Source organism: Monodon monoceros, unplaced genomic scaffold, assembly GCF_005190385.1.
Source record: "Monodon monoceros isolate NGI ecotype Baffin Bay Population unplaced genomic scaffold, NGI_Narwhal_1 Super_Scaffold_8, whole genome shotgun sequence".
Taxonomy (NCBI): domain Eukaryota; kingdom Metazoa; phylum Chordata; class Mammalia; order Artiodactyla; family Monodontidae; genus Monodon; species Monodon monoceros.
Genome location: NW_021703785.1, coordinates 13,380,281 through 13,400,517, shown reverse-complemented (window position 1 = coordinate 13,400,517; position 20,237 = coordinate 13,380,281). Strand labels below are relative to the sequence as shown.

The 20,237-nt window shown below is 40.3% G+C and overlaps 1 protein-coding gene and 2 pseudogenes across 1 annotated transcript in view; all 3 read left to right on the top strand.

Moving 5' to 3' along the window:
* HS6ST3 (heparan sulfate 6-O-sulfotransferase 3) overlaps positions 1-20,237 on the top strand; it is a 652,782-nt gene that overhangs the window by 458,570 nt on the left and 173,975 nt on the right. The window lies entirely within an intron of this gene.
* LOC114888417 lies at positions 358-1,169 on the top strand (annotated as a pseudogene).
* Positions 8,586-8,786, top strand: LOC114888418 (annotated as a pseudogene).

Sequence of the window (20,237 nt, the reverse complement as noted above, 5' to 3'; positions counted from 1 at the left end):
AGTTTGCGCATCTCAGTCGGTGGCAGCTTCATCCCTGCAGAAGCTTGGACCCCAAATCTTGGAGTCATCCTGGACTCCTCTCTCTCTCACCCACCATCCCTCAGTCAGGAGATGCTGGGGACTAACCTAGAAAATAACCCGAACCTGGCCACATCTTATGTTCCCCTCCATCTTCATCAAGATACGTCATCACTCACCTAGCCTGCTGTTTCCTCATTGATCCTCCTGTGTTTACTCTTAACTCCTCGTCTTAAGAGTTTCTTCTCTACACAGCAGCTATGGTGATCCGTTTACCACAAAAATCCAGCAGCGGGAAGCGGCGGGGTACCCGGGATCCACCGCTAGTGGGTCCAGGCCATGGGGCAGCCCTGGGCGGTGGGGAGCGCGGAGGCGGCGTCCGCGCGGCTGCGTCTTGGGCCAGGAACTGGCCTACGTGCTGGTGCTGGGTCCCGGGCCGCCCCCGCTGGGACTCTTGGCCCGGACCTTGCAGCTTGCGCCGGCAGCCTTCCAGCTGCTCAACCTACTGGGCAACGTGGGGGGCTCTTCCTGCGCTCGGACCCCAGCATCCAGGCTGTGATGCTGGCCGGCCGTGGTCAGGGCCAGGCCTGGGCTTACTGCTACCAGTGCCAAAGCCGGAGGCCACCGCGCAGCGGGCATTACTCCGCCTGGCGCCGCTGCATCCTGCGCCGGGACCACCACGGCCGCCCGCCGGGCCGCCGCGTGCGCTTCCGCAACTACCGGCCCTGCGTGTGTCTGCTCCTTCACGCCGCAGGCGTCCTGCTGCACGTCTGTGCGCTGCCGGGCCCTGACCCGTCAGCCCTGCTGCGAGCCCACACACCCCTGCACACCACCGCCCTCCTCCCGCTGCCTCGCAGGCAGTGTCTGCGGCGCCGTTCGCGCTGGCCTTCGTGACCGGCACGTGTGTGGCGTGTGCACCGCTGTGCGCGGCTGGACTGCTCTTCCGTGGGATGTTGCTGCTGAGGGGCCAGACCACGTGGGAGTGGGCTCGGGGCGGCACTCTTACGACCTGGGCCCCTCCCGCAACCTGCAGGCGGCCCTGGGGCCCCGCTGGGTCATTGTCTGGCTCTGGCCCTTCCTGGCCTCCCCGTTGCCAGGGGGACGGCATCACCTTCCAGACCACAGCTGATGTGGGACTCATGGCTTCCTGACTCTAGGAAGAGCGTGAGCTGTACAAGGAGTGGGGAACGGGAGAGGGGACTCATTTCAGACCCACCCCCAGCCTCAGAAGGGGCGGCAGGCTGGTACTTGATGCCTGCTTTCGGCAACTCCAGCCCCACCCGTAGCCTTGCCCTTGCCCAGCTTGGACTCCTAGTGTCCAGGGCTTGGGCCCTGCGGCTCTGCCTCTATCAGTGACCCCTGAGCACAGCGAAGGGTCTGGCAGGGGGCTGCTCGGCCTGCCCAGCTGCCCCTTTGCCAGGTTAATAAAGTGCCCACTTGGTTCTCTGACTCCCCCCATCTTTGTGGGTTTCTGGACCTTCACTGTTGCCCGGGCTGCTGTTTTTGGTTCCTCTGATTGTCAGGCCAATGGCCACTGAGCCTGCGCGTCCGGAGCCTGTGCTCCGCAACGGGAGAGGCCACAACAGTGAGAGGCCCGCGTACCAAAAAAAAAAAAAAAATCCAGTAGCATTACCCTTCCATTCTAAATACTCCAGTCATTTTTCGTTAAAATGTGAGCTCCTTCAAGGCCCTACGGGGCTCCTCTCTCTGTTCCTGCTCTGACCTGGTCCCTGGCCATTCTCCTCCTCACAGCACCTCTCCTTAGGCTCCTGTGGTTCTGCCAATGCTCCAAGCTGTCTTCCTCCTCAGAGCTAGTTCAGTTGGTTCCTCTGCCTGTGACACTCCTCCAAGATTTCCAGAGCTCCTTCCTCACTTATTAAGGTTTCTGCTCAAAAGTCACATTATCAGAGAGGCCTTCTGGGGGAGACCACCTTGTATGAGCGAGCAAGGACCTCCATCCTCTGTTCCCTGGCCCCTCTTACTGTCTTCACAGCAGTAATCACCATGTGACCAATTACATATGTATGTGTTTTGTGTCTGTCTCTTTTGGGTAGAATTGAAGCACCTTGAAATGTTGTCAAGCATTTACGTATATCATACATTCCAGGCACTCTTTAAAGAACTTTACTAATATTAACTCATTGAATACTCATAACAACCCATGACGTAGGTAATATTGTTCCCATTTTTATAGACTAGGAAATTGCAGCCCAGAGAGGTTAAGTAACTTACATAAGATGTCACAGCTCATATGTGATGGAGCTTGAACTCAAACCCAGGTGGTCTGCATCCCTCACCACTACTAAGTTGTGCTGTCTTTTGAAAGCAGGGACTTTGTTTTGTCTGCTGTTGAGCTGGTACCTAGGACGTGGCCTGGCTCAGTATTCAATGAATAAATAAACTTTGACCACATTACGTTGAGGTGGTAGTACAGAATCTCTCCTGTGTTCAGAAACCAGTGGAAATACAGAAAGATAAAAATCAGAAAGTTTGTTTCTGTTCAATCACCGTATACTATTTATTTTGAGAATACACTTAACTTTTTGTGTGTGTGCTTTCTGGATTTTTTTAAATCTGCCTGCATGATGCCATTTTCTATTAGAACACTGTTATTGTAAACTCAGCAGTAAATACTAAATATTCAATACTTGACTGCTCTTCTATGGTCATGTACTGAGTTGAGCAAATTAATCAAAAGAAAGCTTGTCTCTAAAAGTTCCTCTTTTTAATTTCACTGTGGGAAATAGTCAATAAAAAGATGTTTGATGAGGAAGGTTAGCTTTATCAAAGTAATCAAGCTTATCTTGATCATCACAAGTGCCGGGCACTGTGCCATGCTGTGGGTACACAGATCCTAAGGTACTCCTACATCTAAGGAGTTCAAAGTCCGGGGAACTGTGATAGACTAGTAAGTAAGTACAAAGATTATTAGCAGGGGGCAGGAGGAACATAGAGTTATGTGTTTGGAGAACTAGGCAAAGACAGAGAGGTGACAAGGAAGGCTCGGTGGAGGAGAGGAAGTTAGGTGTCTTACGAGGCTAGCGAGTATTTGCAAAGCTGTCTCAGGTCTGGGAGTGACGTCCGGGGTGGGTATTGGTGATGATAGTGGGTTACAGGCTTCCCAGACAGAAAAAAAGCATGAATAATAGAAACTTCCCATGTTGTAAATCCTTGTTCAATTTGGTCTTTCACGGGGAAAAAGGTCTGTTAATTTGTGAGAATCCAATTTCTTATTAGCGCTATAAATAGCTTTAAGAATTTTGAAGGCTCAGAACTGCATATGTATAAAAATTGCTGACAGGAAATGATGTTATCATGTTATAGGCAGTTGAAAATGCATTTCCTTTTAATTATGAAAATGTGAGATTATGGTTTTATTTTTAACTTCTTCCTCTGAGAATTGACATTTTGTTACAGTTTTAGAAAGCAACCAAAGTTCTACAAACACTGGTTAAATTTTTGCTGAATTTCAGATTTGTTTCCATCTCAGAAACATTTTTGTAATAAGATTATTCTTAACATTTGTTTATAATATATCTTTAAAATGTATCCAGTTATTTTATTTGTGGGTACAATTTGGCATAGATATTTTGTGGTATTCCGTACATCTTGGGCAAGACATCTAGGTTTTTCTTTACAAAACTTTCACAGAATAACGTCTTAGGTTTTATGATCTTGAAAATTCCTTTTATCGGTATCATGCTTTCTGATGTACAAAGCCTGTCACTTTATCACTTTACCTACATTATATTAATTGATTCTAGTAATAGTTCTGTGGATTAGACAAAGGGTAGCTACTTCAAGAATTCCATGTACAAATTCCTGCTTCTCTTTTTGCTGGCTCTTCAAATGCATTGCACTCAGATTGCTGTTGAGAACGTGTAATTCCAAAGAAGGTGTCAGGGCTCCGTGAAGATCATTGATCAAATGGCACAGTGAGAGCAACATTGATGGACAGTGAGTCATGTGACCAGAGTTTCGATCAATCTTGGCCCTTTCATCACGCAGACGTAGACACTGGACATCTCACTAGATTTTTTGGATCTCAGTTAATCACACGTGAAGATGATTTGTAAGGGAAGAGACTAAATCATCTCCATGGTCTCTCCTAGTTCAGAGTTCTGAGACTTGATGTGAATTTGAAAGTAAATGAAGCAGAATAAACACAACCATTAGAGGAATCAGTTAGAAGATTTCGGTGAAGCCTGAAAGTTTTAAGACCTTGTGACACCTGTGAAGTGCATTTGGACATGTTATCCTAGGCATTCTGCAAATGGGCAGCATCTCCTCGGATGGAATGTACCAAAAGCTGGTTTTCTGTTGGCCGTGGCGCCATTTGATATGTGACCTGAAATTTACTTGGTGAGGCAGTTGCATCATTTAAGTGATCTGCTGCTAATAGGAATTTTTTATTTCCCTAATTATACTACGTGAAAATTGTTGTTTTTCTGCTAACAACGTTAAAGAGAATTAAAATAATTATTTTCAGATATTGTAAATTAATAGAAATACAGTTGACACTGGGAAGAAAAACTGGCTTTTTTGTTTTGGGTTTTTTTTTGTTTTTGCTAAAGAGTATTTTTTTCAACCATCTGCCTGTGAAATGTGGAGTGAAAAATAAATTTATAGAAGTCATTTTTAGAAAGCAAGAGTGGTATTAAATGTTGATATTATAGAGCATATATTTATTTTCTTATGAAATCTCTCTTATGTGAAGGTATCTGTATCCCATGATCATTGTTGGGAATTCGTTGTTTTCTTGTGCACTGATCCATAAGGTAGATAATTGACAGGAGGTTAGAGCTAAGATTTATTGCCACTGATGGTACATTTTCTAGGAAAATGCAGAACTTTCTTTTATATCATTTTAGATCAAAGGCAAATTTTATTACCAGCTCCTCAGAAAATCACTGAAAATTCCTTTTCTGAAAATCTGTGATCCTATTTGGAAAAACTCTTAATTTCTTCTCATTATCAGAATCGCCATCAATTCCCACTCTTTGAACAATTCCTGTGTAAACTCCACTGCACACAAACCCTGCCCAAGAACCTCTGCTCCTGGAAGCAGAAAATATTATAACAAGGGGCCGATATTCACATTATTTCTTAAAAACTAGTCTTTTATCCAATACAAAGATCACTATGTGAGAAAACTATGTAATCTCTGACCATCCATTCTTATAGATTGCACACCGATCAGAAGAAGTCCATAAACCCAAAGCTCAAATTATTTTTCTTTCTCTGAGATGAATTACTAGATAGTTGTAGTAATTCTATTTCCTTTCTTCAAGTAGAATAGAAAGAGGATAATGTAGTTGGCTAATTCTTTGAATAAGTATCTTATTAATTTGTGTACCCTTGGTACCTAGTAAGTGTCAATAATTCTTTGTTGAATAAACAAAGAACCCCCTAGGCTTCCAACCAAAGAGCAAATACACAGGTTGTTTACTGCAGAATAATCCACGAGATACTAATGGCAAAAGGATCATCTTTTCTCTCTGTAAACATATTCGAGTCATTAAGAGTTCAGAGTGAACTAAAGTCTTTCAAACCTCAATATACTTAGTGCTCACATCTTAAACTAATTTATGGATGTGACTTTTGTAGTATGTCATAGAGATAATTTGTCTACAGTCGTTTCATAAGCATCACTGAATAGCTTTCCTGTAATAAAAGTCCATCATCATTATGTTGAATATCACTTAAATACAGAACGTAAGTTGTACTCTATTGTAGAATGCATTTAAATACCTTGATTAAACCCTACTAACTCAATTTCAAATGACATTTCATGCCCTTAGTCCCTTAGCTCCACCCCCCCCACCTGGTGATTCTCTTTCCTTGGCTTCTCACCATATTCATTTATTCTATTTTTCTATTATTTTACAGAAAAATTAGGGTATTTATATGAGTTTTCATTAACTACCATTACGTAACAGTTTTAAATTGTGCTATAGTGAGGCTAATTTAAATATACTGAGTTTCTCATTGTTGAATTGCATTTTAATACTATCTTTTCTTCCAACATAATTCTTCACTAACATTTTTCCTTCTCAGCCTATTTTGAATTCGAGCTACTGTTAGTCCAGCTGAAATCTTTCATGAAGGGGTGGGGTTTAGCTCCATTTTAGCTGAGCTGGTTAAGCACCCCTGAACTACAGTAACTGTGGTTTCACTGGAGGAAGAAGATAGATGGGCAGAATGCTGGAATTAGCTCAGTTTCTCAAGGTCAGCGGCTAAATGCATGGTGCTGGCTGAACAGCATCAACATCACCGGGGAAATTCTCAGACCCCACCCAGACCTACTGATTGAGAAACCCTGGAGGTGGGGCTCGCAATCTGTGACTGCACAAGACTTCCAGGTGACCCTGATTCACGCTTAAGCCTTCCCTTGCTGTAGAGAATTCTCTGGGGGCTAAAACAAGAACACCACCCCATCTCGGGGAACTACAGGTGATAACAACCCAAACCTCAATTAACTTAAACTGAAACGCAGCAGTATGCATGGGTTTCAAGAGAGACAAACTTGAGCTTGCATCCCAATGAACGGATCCCTACCAGAGTCCTCTGGGGCAACGCATCTGAGCCTCAGGTCCTCATCTGAAGAATAATGCTGTCCTTGCTGGGCTTGTGTGAGGATCAGAAATGATATGGGAAAAACAAGATCCAGAAATACTTTTACTTTGTCGCCAATGAGGCTTAAGTGTCTGGCTTTCACTTGTACAAGTCCCTTATAAATAATATTAAGTTTTGAAGTTGGTATCCTTTTTCTTTAAGGAGGACTTCAAATTGTATTAGCTTCAAGCCCCACAGTATCCCATTGCACTCCTGGCATAGGACAATGCTTGGCAGTTATTTGGGTATTGAATCTATTCACTGTTTCTGCCACTTTTTGTCATTTATTGATATATTTGAGTCCTGAATTTTATTCGCGAATGACTTGTCAGCATAGCACATAAGCCAGGTGATGGGTGCGTGGGACACATTTCTGGATGACAATGAGGCTGAAATGTATTCAGGAAACAAAACTTCAGTGCTGAGGGATGTGATCGCTCACAGAGCAGGAGTTCCCTTGCTCATCAGATCAGGCGAGGATCCCAGCCTCCCTTTACGTTTACCTAATGCGTGGCAAGCAAAGTGTTTGGAGAGTTGAATTTTTTTGACGATAAAACCCTTTTTAAATCAATGGGAAGTTGCTTAAGATTCAAATGACAGTTCTCTGAAAGTCAGCATGTGTTCTTTGCCCTCTCTTTGACAATGATTATAGTAATTGAACAGGATATAGCCTTCTGCATTCAAGTGTATGAATGTAGACACTTCAGGTTATATTTCCAAAGTAGCATGTATAGACCTAGCCATGTGTCTTTTCTTAATACCGATGATGTCATGCAAGAAAGTACTTTTTGCTCATTGGCTTGAAAATATACCCCGCAACGTTAACGCAAGTATCCTTCAGCATCACCAATTATCACATTTCTATATGACTTCTTTTCAATTAATTTCATTCCAGAATATAGAGTTATCTGAGCAGTGACTTTTTTTTTCTTTTCTTTTCTTTTTTTTTTTTGGTTTAATGATAGGAGTGCTAGCAGTTTCAGTATTTATCAAGTACTCACTGGATCTTTTTGGTTGAAGAGTTGGTTAGGAAAATTACTGTCAAGCTCACTCACCACCGTAGTAACCGAATTTTAATACCTCTGGGGGTACAGACATTTATATAATCTAACTCTATGGCACTGAGGTACAGTGTATGTAGTGTATGTATGATTGAACAGAAAGTTTCAAACAGCAGCCTGTGAAATTGGATTTTAGATGTAATGTACCATAAATAAGTGCTATAAAGATTGCCTTTAATGCTATAAATCAGATTTTATTGGTTTCAGCTATCTCATTCTGGTTATTGTATTACCCACAAAATCAAAGGAAATCAAAGAGCTGGAATATTTTTTATTTTAATATCCCATATTCTACAGTAATGGCACATGCACCCTTCCAGCTTCCTTCTTTGGGCAGGTTGGACAAAATTGACAGGTGGCAGGCCCCGGCAACATATCAGTGGCAGGATCAGTATAAATAACCAAACTTTTGGGACTTGAAACCTTTTCAGATTTCCTGTCTGTGAAATATACAAGGTAGGTGAATTGGCAGGTCTCTTTCCTTTCTGAGATGCTGGCTGTCATGTTTTCATGCAAGGCTGACGCCTGTAGAGATTGGCAGGTGAGGTGAGCTTTTCAGCTTCTGCAAAGCTGATGGAATTTGGTGATGATGCTTTCCATTGGGGATAGAGGGTATCCATGCATGACCTATCGAGTTATTTAAAATGCCAAAAACTATTGCTATAAAATAAACTTGTGTCCTCAAACAATCTCTCAGTGTTCAGTTTAGAATCAACACACTTCTTCCCCAACACACACGCACACGCATGCACACACACGTGCGCACACACACTTTACAATGCTTTTTCTTCAGTATGCTTTTAGTCAAGAAAATCAACATATTTGGCATTAAAAATTGCTTAGGAAAGCATACACGTGGGCGTGCCGATCTGCCCAGCTGTCGCGTGCGCCATGTCTGGTCCTTCCAGCGTCGCTGCTGTGAAGAAAGTGGTTCAACGGGCCCGGCTCTAGGCTGGGCTCAACCCTGTGAAGGTTTCCCAGGCAGCTGCAGATTTGAAACAATTCTGTCAGCAGAATGCTCAACATAACCCGCTGCTGACTGGAGTATCTTCAAATCCCTTCAGACCCCAGAAAGTCTGTTCCTTTTTGTAATAAAATGAATCTTTGCAAGATTTTCTAAACCACTTTTCATAAACCGGTGAATATTCAAAGGGAAGCTGAATTTGAAGCCAGTACAAAAGCCTGTCTCTATAACACGTGCCATACTATACAAACTTGTACTTTTGTCAGTCCTTAACATCTACGTCTCTGAATATTCATGAATTTCTGTTTCACAAGGGTAATTGTTTTATATACACTGGCAGCAATAAAATACTTAGTATAAAAAAGAAAACAAGAAAAGTATACACATGAACTGGGAGAGCCCAGGAGGCTACAGTAATCTTAATTTGAACTAGTTAGGGGTAGAACAGTTTTCAAGCTATTAAAAATGCAGCTGTGTTTTGTTTTTGTGTAGTTTTCCTCTGTGTTTACTTGTACAAATACTCTGAGTTCCAGGCACTCTGAGCTGCCTACCTAGGCATTGTGGGGATGGGGGTGACCTTTATTTTTCAAGGTTGAAGCCATAGGACCTGAAGAAGGCAAGAGGGGTAGCAGGGGTTTCTTGAAACAGAGGCTACCAGAGAGCTACATCTTCATGATGCTTCACTTTTTAATTTATTTTTACTGCAGCATTACACCAGATATGTTCTCCTTAGTTCCTCCACCTGAAAAACAGCCATCCTTAGCAATCAGAGAAGGTACCAAAATGTTGTGCTTTGTCTTGATTACAAAGAAATCTGATTCCCACAAATGCTTAAGTAATCTCGAACTTACTGGAGATAAAAGCCATATAGAATGTTAGCACTGCTAATATTATGCCAGCCCAAGTTCAGCAATTTTTTTTTTTTTCCAAAATAGGAAATCTTCTTGATGCCACCTTTCCTTGCCATGAACTAAGCTGGAAGAGCTAAGGGGATTATGCTGATCAGGGCTTGACATTTATGACTGCCAGTTCACTGATGAAAATACAGCCCAGGAGCTCAGCCCTAGACCTGGGAGGCAGCTGGATCCCAGAGTGTGCTTTGGCACTTGTTTTAGGCTGCACTCAATTTCCTGGGAGCCCCGTGGGCCGCCCGCATGGAACAAGGAAGTGTCCCGGTCTGGAAGGGTATGTGCAGCTGCAAAGAGAAGCAAAGGGACTTTTTTTCTTTAAGCACTTCTGCCACTAGTTCCATGTTCTTAATGGAACATGAAGCAACTTCTTTCTCTCTCTCTCTTCAAGGCTGGCCTTCTCCAAGAAGCTATCATCAGTGAAAACCCTCTCTAGTTTCAGTCCAACCAAATGATTCTAACCAGCATTTACCTTTTCTGTTCCTCTCTTTTCCATTCCTCTCTATATGACTATCTTTAGGCAAATGCTAAAAATAAAATTTTATATTTTGGTTTATTTGGTTTGCTTCACCCTGTCTCCTGCCCTAGCTTAATCAGCCTAAGATCACCAGAAATGACCTTTTATTCAGCAAAGTCAGTTCTATTGCACCATTGCAGTGAGGGAGACTGCATGCCAGGGGAACTGTGGGGCATCTCACCAAATAAAGGAAAAGACAGAGGTTATTATAGGATTTTTAAAAATAAATTTATTTATTTATTTTTGGCTGCCTTGGGTCTTTGTTGCTGCGCACGGGCTTTCTCTAGTTGCAGTGAGCGGGGGCTACTCTTCGTTGCGGTGTGTGGGCTTCTCACTGTGGTGGCCTCTCCGCTGCAGAGCATGGGCTCCAGGCGCATGGGCTTCAGTAGCTGTGGCTCGCGGGCTCTAGAGCACAGGCTCAGTAGTTGTGGCGCAGGGGCCCAGCTGCTCTGCGGCATGTGGGATCTTTCCGGACCAGGACTCGAACCCGTGTCCCCTGCATTGGCAGGCAGATTCTTAACCACTGCGCCACCAGGGAAGCCCAGGATTTTGAAGGATAATGGAGTTTAGGTTAAATTTAAATAAAGCAGTGTTTGGATAGGCTCAGAGAAAAGCTGGGCTGTATGCGAAGGGTTTAACATCAACTCTGGACTGTGAAGTGGATCTAAAGTCCTGTTTCCTTGGGAACTACAAAGTTAAGATAAATGTGGAATATTGTATCCAGAAACCCCTTATTAGAAGCTCTGCACTTGGGTTGGAAATTGAGGCTGCCTCTGTGTCAGAGTGGCTTAAATCCTCTAGGCAAGGGTGGGATGTTTCATTTTTACTGATATAATTTCTAACAAACAAAGTTTTTGATAGTTAATGATTTTAGAAACCAAGGCATCTTAGTAAAAAAGCAGTAGTCACCCGAAGAGGTGATCGTTATGATACTTTACAGCTGCAATATAGAAGTGTTGTTCCCTGTTAACTTTTAGCTGGATTTGTCTGAGTCTATTTTTCCAGATGCTTAATGGTCAGGTACTTTTTAAAAAAACTTCCTTAGTCTAATCTTTATTTTCTTACTTCCAATATCAGCTAGGAAAACTTAGCTTGCAAAGAACAAAATGCTCAACATAAATGGGATTAAATAATTTAAATAATGTATAGGCTAACAATATAAAAGCTGAGGAATGGAAAGGGCTTCAGGCAAGGTTTGATCAAGCATCTTTTAAAAATCACCAAATATCTTGTTTCTCTCTCTTCCCATTGGTCTCTATATTGTCTGCCCACATCTTAAATATATAGCTCTTTTGGAACTTGAATAAATGTTGTCCTTCATATTCTATCTTTCATGACTTTCATATTTTATACTTTTTTTTAGTCCTGCTTTATTAATAATTTTATTATCTCTGTATTTTAGTTCACTGATTTTGTCTTCATCTAGGTCTTATTTAGCTGTTAATCTGTCTTTTGGGTTTTATATTTCAATTATTTTACTCCTGGAAATTCCAGGTGGTCATTTTTCAAATCTCCCTGGCTTTGTGATAGTGCTCATAATTTTAAGATATTTTTAATTTCTCTTTTTATGTCCTCAATAATTTAAAATATACTAAATTTTTATTCTATATCTTGTAGTCCTATTATCTGAAATCTATTTTCAGACATCTGTTTCTATATATCTGTTGACTTTTACATGATGAATTTTGGGGGGGTTATTTGGTAATTTTGGGTGGTGAACTTATTTTTCTTAGGAGTTTATTTGTTGGAATCTCATGCCTCCTGGGTTAAGCATTAGGGTGGAGGCGGGAGGCATGAATCTCAGGAGAATTACTGGCAGGAATATTGTATGTTAAATTTTCAGGTTGTAGGTTCCTCTATCATGGTGTAGGAAAGATGCAGACTCCAAATCTATGTGAGAGCACATTTGTGAGTATATATTCTCGGAGGAAACTTTTACAAACCCTGTATAAACCTTCATTCACCAGTATATCACCCTGTGCTGTTGGTATGTGTGTGTGAGTGTGTGTGTGTATTTTTTTTTTTTTACAGGGGATGAGGACATATATATGTTTAATCCACCATTTTTCTGAGGGTTAGGCCTTAAACTTTACATATGGTCCCAGTTGCAGCTCCCTGACTTTTTGCAGACCTAAGCCACCATCTCCTGTCCCCACATGGGCTATAAAATGCAAGCTTCTTGGTTATAGAAAGTGGCAACCAATCTCTGCCCCTTGTCCAGTCTACCCTTCCTGCTCAGGTCTTCAGTTCCCACTTTATTTTTCATTTGGACTTTCATTTCTCACCTATGCAGCCTACATATGCTGGGGAAGGTGACTCTACTCTCATCAACTGGCCTTGCTGAGAGATTTCCCTTACTTTTTTTTGGGCTCAGCCATACACTTAAAAGGACGTTTGTTGTATTTTATTTGGCATTTCTAAGTGTTCTGTAGCAAGTGCTCTAGGTTACCTAGTCAACCATATTACCAGAATGGCTGGCCCTGACCTACTTGGGGCTTCATTTAAGGCTAGCTCCTCAGATGCCACATAGGTGGCTCTAGCAGCTTCTCAGGGCAGGGATGGGTTGCCAGTCTTGTTCATATGTTCAGTAAACACAGCGAGTGCCTCTCTGAGTATCTTTCAGAAGACCTAGGAGGATCCCTCACCCCCCACCCAAATCACACACACACACACACACACACACACACACACACACACACACCCCGAACCTCTCATAAATATTTTGTTGTATCTCATTTCTTGTCTCTCATTGGCTCATATTTTGTTAACTGTTTTGAACCAAACACTGTTGTCAAGAATTGGAAGGTACTAAATAACTTAAGCCAATCAGAGTCCACCTTGGCTGCTAAGAGTGGGGTCACTTTCTCCAGTAGCATATAGATTGTGTGGTTGAGGGATAAGTATACAGTGAAAATTGGAGCTCTGTTACAAAGAAAGGCTGAGATGGACAATTCAAAATAGCTGATGGCACACATTTGCCCCTTGTATTATACACATTTAAATTTAGTTCAATTAAACAAACATTTATTTAGTACTATTTGTTCCATGACAGGAAACAGCCCGGGGCTTGTGGAGATCACATAATTATCATTTTTTTAAATCGGAAAGACCACACCTCCACTAAGTATTTATCTTAGGTCAAATTTTGTTAGGTACCTGAAAAACAGAAGAGTTGGCTTTTTTTGTGATGTGTTATTATTGGTGAAATATTTTTTTTGACTGTTGAAATAGATCAGATATAAAAAGAATGTAATATATAGACATACATGCATAATGTATATGGATATATGTATACACCCCCACACACATATATATACAGCTTAAAGAATAATAAGGAGATAAAAAACTGTGTATCATTACCTAGCTTGGAATAAAGACGCAGACATAGAGAATGGACTTGAGGATCTGGGGAGGGGGAAGGGTAAGCTGGGACGAAGTGAGAGAGTGGCATGGACATATATACACTACCAAATGTAAAATAGGTAGCTAATGGGAAGCAGCTGCATCGCACAGGGAGATCAGCTCGTGCTGTGTGACCACCTAGAGGGGTGGGATAGGGAGGGTGGGAGGGAGATGCAAGAAGGAGGGGATATGGGGATACATGTATACATATAGCTGATTCACTTTGTTATACAGCAGAAACTAACACAGCATTGTAAAGCAATTATACTCCAATAAAGATGTTAAAAAAAACTACAATAGGCAAAAATAATAATAATATAGTATCAGTTCCTTAGAAGCCCTCTCTACTTATCACATCTCAGAACTCATACTTCTTTCAGAGGTAACACTGCTGATTTTTGTATTTATTAATACCATTGGGTTTCTTTACACCTCCACACATATATGTAAACATAGGCAATACATTTCTTTTAGTTTTGCTTGGTTTTGGATTTTATATAAATAGAATTATACAATATTTTTCTAATTTGCTTTTGTTTCGTCAGTATTGCTTTTAATATTCACCCATGCAGGCAGCTGCTGTATTATTTATTTATGCAAACATATACTATTGAATGACTATAACACAATTTTTGGTTTTCTGTTGTTAATTTATGTTAGGTTGTTTCCATCAAACGATGGGTCTGTGGACATTTTCGAACCAGTATTTTGGAGCATGTGTACAGAAGGTTCTTTGGGTCTATATTAAGGAATAGAATTGCTGGCTTTAAGGCATGCACATGTCCAGCTTCACAAGGTATAACAAATCATTTACTGAAATGACTATACCAGTTTACCTTCCCAGCAGTACTGTTATGAAAGTTTCATACAATATAGTGATTCACAATTTTTAAAAGTTAGACTCCATTTATAGTTATTATAAAATCTTGGCGTATACCCTGTTTTGTACAATATCTTTGTAGCTTATTTTATACATAAAAATTTGTACCTCTTTATCCCCTACCCCTGTATTGCACCTCCCCCCTTCCCCTCCCCACTGGTAACCACTAGCTTGTTCTCTATATCCGTGAGTCTGCTTCTCTTTTGTTATATTCACTAGTTTGTTTTATTTTTTAGATTTCACATATAAGTGATATCATACAGTATTTATCTTTCTCTGTCTGACATTCCACTAAGCATGATGCCCTCCAAGTCCATCCATGTTGTTGCAAATGGCAAAATTTCATTCTTTTCTATGGCTGAGGAGTATTCCATTGTGTGTGTGTGTGTGTGTGTGTGTGTGTGTGTGTGTGTGTGTACTTTAATTATTATTCAGCAATGTATTTAAAATTTTCCATCATGATTTCTTCTTTGATCCATGTGTTTTTCAGAAGCATGTGTTTTATTTCCAAATACAGTTCTTGTTCTAGACATCTTTTTGTTTTTGATTTTTAACTTAATTTATGTTATAGAATATGATCTATATGATACCAACTTTTGAAATATATTGAGATGTATTTTATGGCCTCTTTTTTTAAAGCATTTTTTAAATTAATTATTTATTTAAAAAAATTATTCTTGGCTGCGTTGGGTCTTGTTGCTGCCCGCAGGCTTTTCTCTAGTTGTGGCGAGCGGGGGCTACTCTTCGTTGTGGTGCACAGGCTTCTCATTGCGGTGGCTTCTCTTGTTGCGGAGCATGGGCTCTAGGCACATGGGCTTCAGTAGTTGTGGCTTGCAGGCTCTAGAGCACAGGCTTAGCAGTTGTGGTGCACGGGCTTAGTTGCTCTGCGGCATGTGGGATCTTCCCGGACCAGGGCTTGAACCCGTGTCCCCTGCATTGGCAGGCGGATTCTTAACCACTGTGCCACCAGGGATGTCCCATTTTATGGCCTCTTATGTGGATGATTTTCAAAAATAGCTCATGTGTTCTTAAAAGGATGGTATATTCTGAAGTTGTTTGGCGCAGTGTTCTACATTATATATGTCCATTTAAATCGAGTTTATGCTGCCCAAACCTTCATCTCCTTCCCGGTATTTATTGTTTACTGGAACTAACAATTTATGAGAGATGGTATTAAAGGATTCCAATATCCTGTGAATTTTTCAGTTTCTCCTTATGTACCTGTAAATTTTCAATGTATGTAATTCAAGATACATTAGTATGTTTCACATAAGTCTAAAATTGTTATAACTGACTGGTAAGTTAAACTTTTCATCATTAGGAAGAGACCTTATTTATCTCTGCTCATACTTTTTCCACCTTAAAATCTATTCTCTTTGTGATATTTTCAGTTAGTATTTGACATAACTAATCCTTTTGCATCCCCAGCTGTTAGAATGTGTGTGTGTGTGTGTGTGTGTGTGTGTGTGTATTTATATAACGATCGTGTGTATGCCTACTCTAATAATCTTAAAAAAGTACTGGCTAGGTTATTTCTTTGGAATTTTATTTTACCTTTTCTTGTTCAATTTACGTCTTGATTTATTTAACATTTTTCCCTAATATCTTGCTTCCTTTTGAACTTTATCTCTGTACTTACTTTTGATGTTTACTCTCTGTGCTTTTTTTTTTTAGTGGCTACTGTAGATATTTTAACATGCTTAATTAGCATAGTTTAAAATTAATAATAACCTTACTCTCATCTCAAATGGTACAAAAACCTTTGAATGTCTTAGGTTTCATCACCACCCTCTCAACTTACATACTGTTCTTTTCCACTTATTATTTCTATATTTCTTAATAGTCACCAATAAGCTGTTCTGTATATCAATGTTTGTCTTTATCATATATTTACTAATATCTTTGCTCAGAATCCTATCTTGTATTTTAGACCTTCCATATGGACTAATTTTCTTCCTTCCTGAAACATATCCGTTAGAGTTTCAGTTAGGGATAGCATGTATATGATGAATACTTACAGATTTTACTTTTCTAAAATGCTCTTGTCTTTCTTCTTGAAGGTTAGTTGTACTGCATGTGAAATTCTAGAGTGATAGTTGTTTTGTCTCAATGTATTGCATTATATCTTCTGGTATCTATTGCTGTGCTGAGAAGTCAGTCATCAGTATAATTGTTCCTTTATAAATGATATTCTTTTTTTCCTCTACTTCCTTTAAATATCTGGTCTTTATTTTTTATTATTTTTTATTATTTTATTTTTTTTGCGGTACGCGGGCCTCTCGCTGTTGTGGCCTCTCCCGTTGCGGAGCACAGGCTCCGGATGCGCAGGCTCAGCGGCCATGGCTCACGGGCCCAGCCGCTCCGCGGCATGTGGGATCCTCCCGGACCGGGGCATGAACCTGTGTCCCCTGCATCGGCAAGCGGACTCTCAACCACTGCGCCACCAGGGAAGCCCTGGTCTTTATTTTTATTGTTATATAATTTTACTTTCAGTATGACAAGGTGTGAATCTCTTTTTATTTAGTCTGCTTGGAAATCATTGAGCTTTTTGGATATGAGCTCAGTATCTTCCAAAAATTGTTGAGAGTATTAGTCATTATTTTTTTGAATAGTTCCTTATCCCAATTTTATTCATTAGGTCCCTCTGAAACTCCATTTAGATGTACTCCAAACCTTCTCAGCCTATCTTCTCTATATCTTTTCAACATTTTTCTACTTTTAATAATTTTCTCTCTGGTTTGATTACTTCAGATTTATCTTTAAGTTTATTCATTCTCTCTCTTCAGCTGTGTTGAATTTGCTAATTTCTCTTACTGAGTTTTAAATTTCATTTAAAAAATTTAATCCAATGGATTCTTTTAAACATTGATTTGTTTTTTAAAATACCTTGTTTTCCATGCTTCTGAATCTTTTATTTCTTAGATAATATTAAACATAATTCTTTTATAGTAAGAATATTATGTGTTCCGTATCTGAGAAGTTTGTAGATGATTCTGCCATCTCTCATTCTTGGTGTGCTTTTTCTTGTGTGTGGTGATCTTTTTTTACTGTGATTGCCTTGTTTTCCTTAGAATTATCTGTGAGAACTATCAGAGCTCCAACTTGATGTTGAATTCCTCTAGAGAAGCTGTCCAAGCTTACTACCAACCTGGATGCATATTTAATTATTTTCTATGCTTGTGGTTTTTCAATACATACAGAAAACATAAATGTGGGTCACAAACTCCATAGTGTCCATAAGGATTGACTTGTGATGATGAATTCTCAGGGAGATTTATTTTTTCTCATACCGCGTGTCAAGTTATGGCAGGCACTGTCTTTTAAGTTCCCTTACTCTCCTTTCCTGGGATGAGGATTGTTTATTATTTACTCTTCCACTTTGGAATCTCAGCTTTGTTTAGGACTCTATTAAATTTTTTCTTTGCAGACCTTGACTCTTATCTCTTACCTGCTATGCCCTGACAATCCATCCAAAAAGAGAGTCAAGGTCACAAGGTTTGGCCAATACCCTCAAGACAATCGAGGCTTTGATGCTACCTTACCTCTCTGGGGTCTGGCTTTTACTTCATTTTGGGGATTCAGTTCATCTGGGGTTCCTTTTTTCCTCAAGACTTCCAAGATGGCTGAGGGAGACACAAGAGGGAGGAGATATGGGGATATATGTATATGTATAAATTATTCACTTCGTTATAAAGCAGAAACTAACACACCATTGTAAAGCAATTATACTCCAATAAAGATGTTTAAAAAAAAAGCTATGCTTTAAAAATGATTCTTTTCATTCATTTTGGGAGCTTTCAAAGGTAAACAGAAAATTCAGCCTGCCATACTTTTAGAAATGGGAAGTCCTCTCTAAATGGGCTTTTTTTTTTAAATAGTGCCCATTGGAATAAGGGATATGAATGACATTCATGTTATTGAGTTTTACATTTTTTAGAAATGCAGCTCACCATTCTAATTAGAAATCAATGGTTTTTAGTACTCTTAAATGTAAATTCAAGGCAGAAACATTCTAAATGTGAGAGTGCAAATGCATATGAGATAGAGCTTGTTGCTAATTTCCTCTGAGGAAATAAAGGTCTACAGAATTGGGCTGTAATCAAAGGAGCTGTGAGGTGGAGGCAATATGTCAGGCAGCCTCCTTTAGTTTCAAGGGCAGGGTCAGGCGTATACAAAACAGCTCATCTTTTCTCGAACATTTCTTCAGAGTGCTTTTATTCTCGCATAGATTATGGACCTTTCCTTTCCTTTGTGCCTGGGTGTCATCTTTTAATTCCTCTCTATTTCTAAAAATAACGGTTTAGCAGCCCATGGCCCTATTTAGATCAAAGGGCATAGCAATAATAAATGTTTTTATTATGAAATAACAGCTATGAATGCTGTAAATTTCATTCTCAAAGACTGATAACATAAGACACTGACTTTATCCAACAGTCTTAAAATTTAATGAGGTAAACAAGAAAGTTCTATGAGTAAACAATGTTGTTTATTTGGAAAAAGAAATAGCTACTTATTCCATTTTTCTTTTTCTCTGCATCAACCCTTACTACCAGTAATTCTATTGGGAGATTTTGTCATCATTAAGGACTGGTTCTCAGCTCTAGTCTGTAACATCTTACAGTTATCTACTGATATCCCAGACATGCTGCAAAATTCCTAAAATGCAACTAACATCAGTATTCTTGGGTTGTTCGTCTTATTTCTTAAACATGAACTCAAGGTTTTTTTTCTAGATATATCCAGATAATATTGCAAATTTCTCAAAAAGGCAATTAATTCGCATTGGTAGAGATTTTATATATTTCTTAAGCATTTCTTGCAATGGTAGGATGTCAGAATCACTACTCTGGGACTCCTGAAAATTTCCTTGAAAGAAAACCAAGGGACTCTGCATGCCAAACCAGAGTGGAAAGGGCTGCCATTTGACAAATTCAGTGGAGATGTAACTGAAAATCCATGCAAGTTAGAGCTCAGGTTTATGGAGACAGGAGTGAGGGACTCTCCCATTGACTGAACCTAACAGAGAGTTCTTTTCTTTCTAGAATATCAACTGGTGGACCGTTGTTTCTTTGGGGCCCCAGAATATTAGCTAATAAAACGTGATTTCTGAACTTCAAAACCCTGCTTGTTTCCTGCAATTAAATCTTTTAAAATACCTTTGCAAAGCCGTTCCGAAGCACCAGCCCTCGGAAGCACAGGGAACTTAGGTCATCATTAAGGGCTGAGATGTATGATATCAGTGAAAGAAGATGGGCTCCCTCGTTTTGCCATTTAGTCACTGCCCGCTGAGCTCTGAGAACAGTACATAACGTACACAGGAGTCTTGCCCTTAGCAGCTTCCATACTGAAAGCGAATCACTGTTTTGCAGTGGCAATACCATTTCTTTTTATTGTTAGTGTTGGTGGTGGAACTTTGATAGTTCAGGCTGTACACTACACTAAGGATTAAGGAAAACATTGCCTCTGTCCATATGGTGCATCATCTGAATACACCAGGCAAGACATCAGTAGATGTAAAAATCTGGGAATACGTGAAGGAGATGTGCGTGTTTATGGTGAAATCAGCCAGGTCATTTGTTTGTGTTTCTCCTCTCACTGTGCTGGGAACCACACTTTAACCAGCTGTAACCACACTTCTATTTCTTTTCTTACTCCTTCATCTTGCTTTCCTGTCACTCTTCGAACACAGGAAGCTACAAAGTTGGCAGTATGCCTCCTCTCTGCAGTGAGTCAAAATATGGAGGAGTGGATTTTGGTACCATTCCATGGATCCGTCAGCATGGGTGTGCGCATTGGCAGGGACCAGGGTTTCTCAGACGTCCAGAGAGAGAGGCAGGAATATAAAGTGAAGGCATATGTACAAACAGGGAAA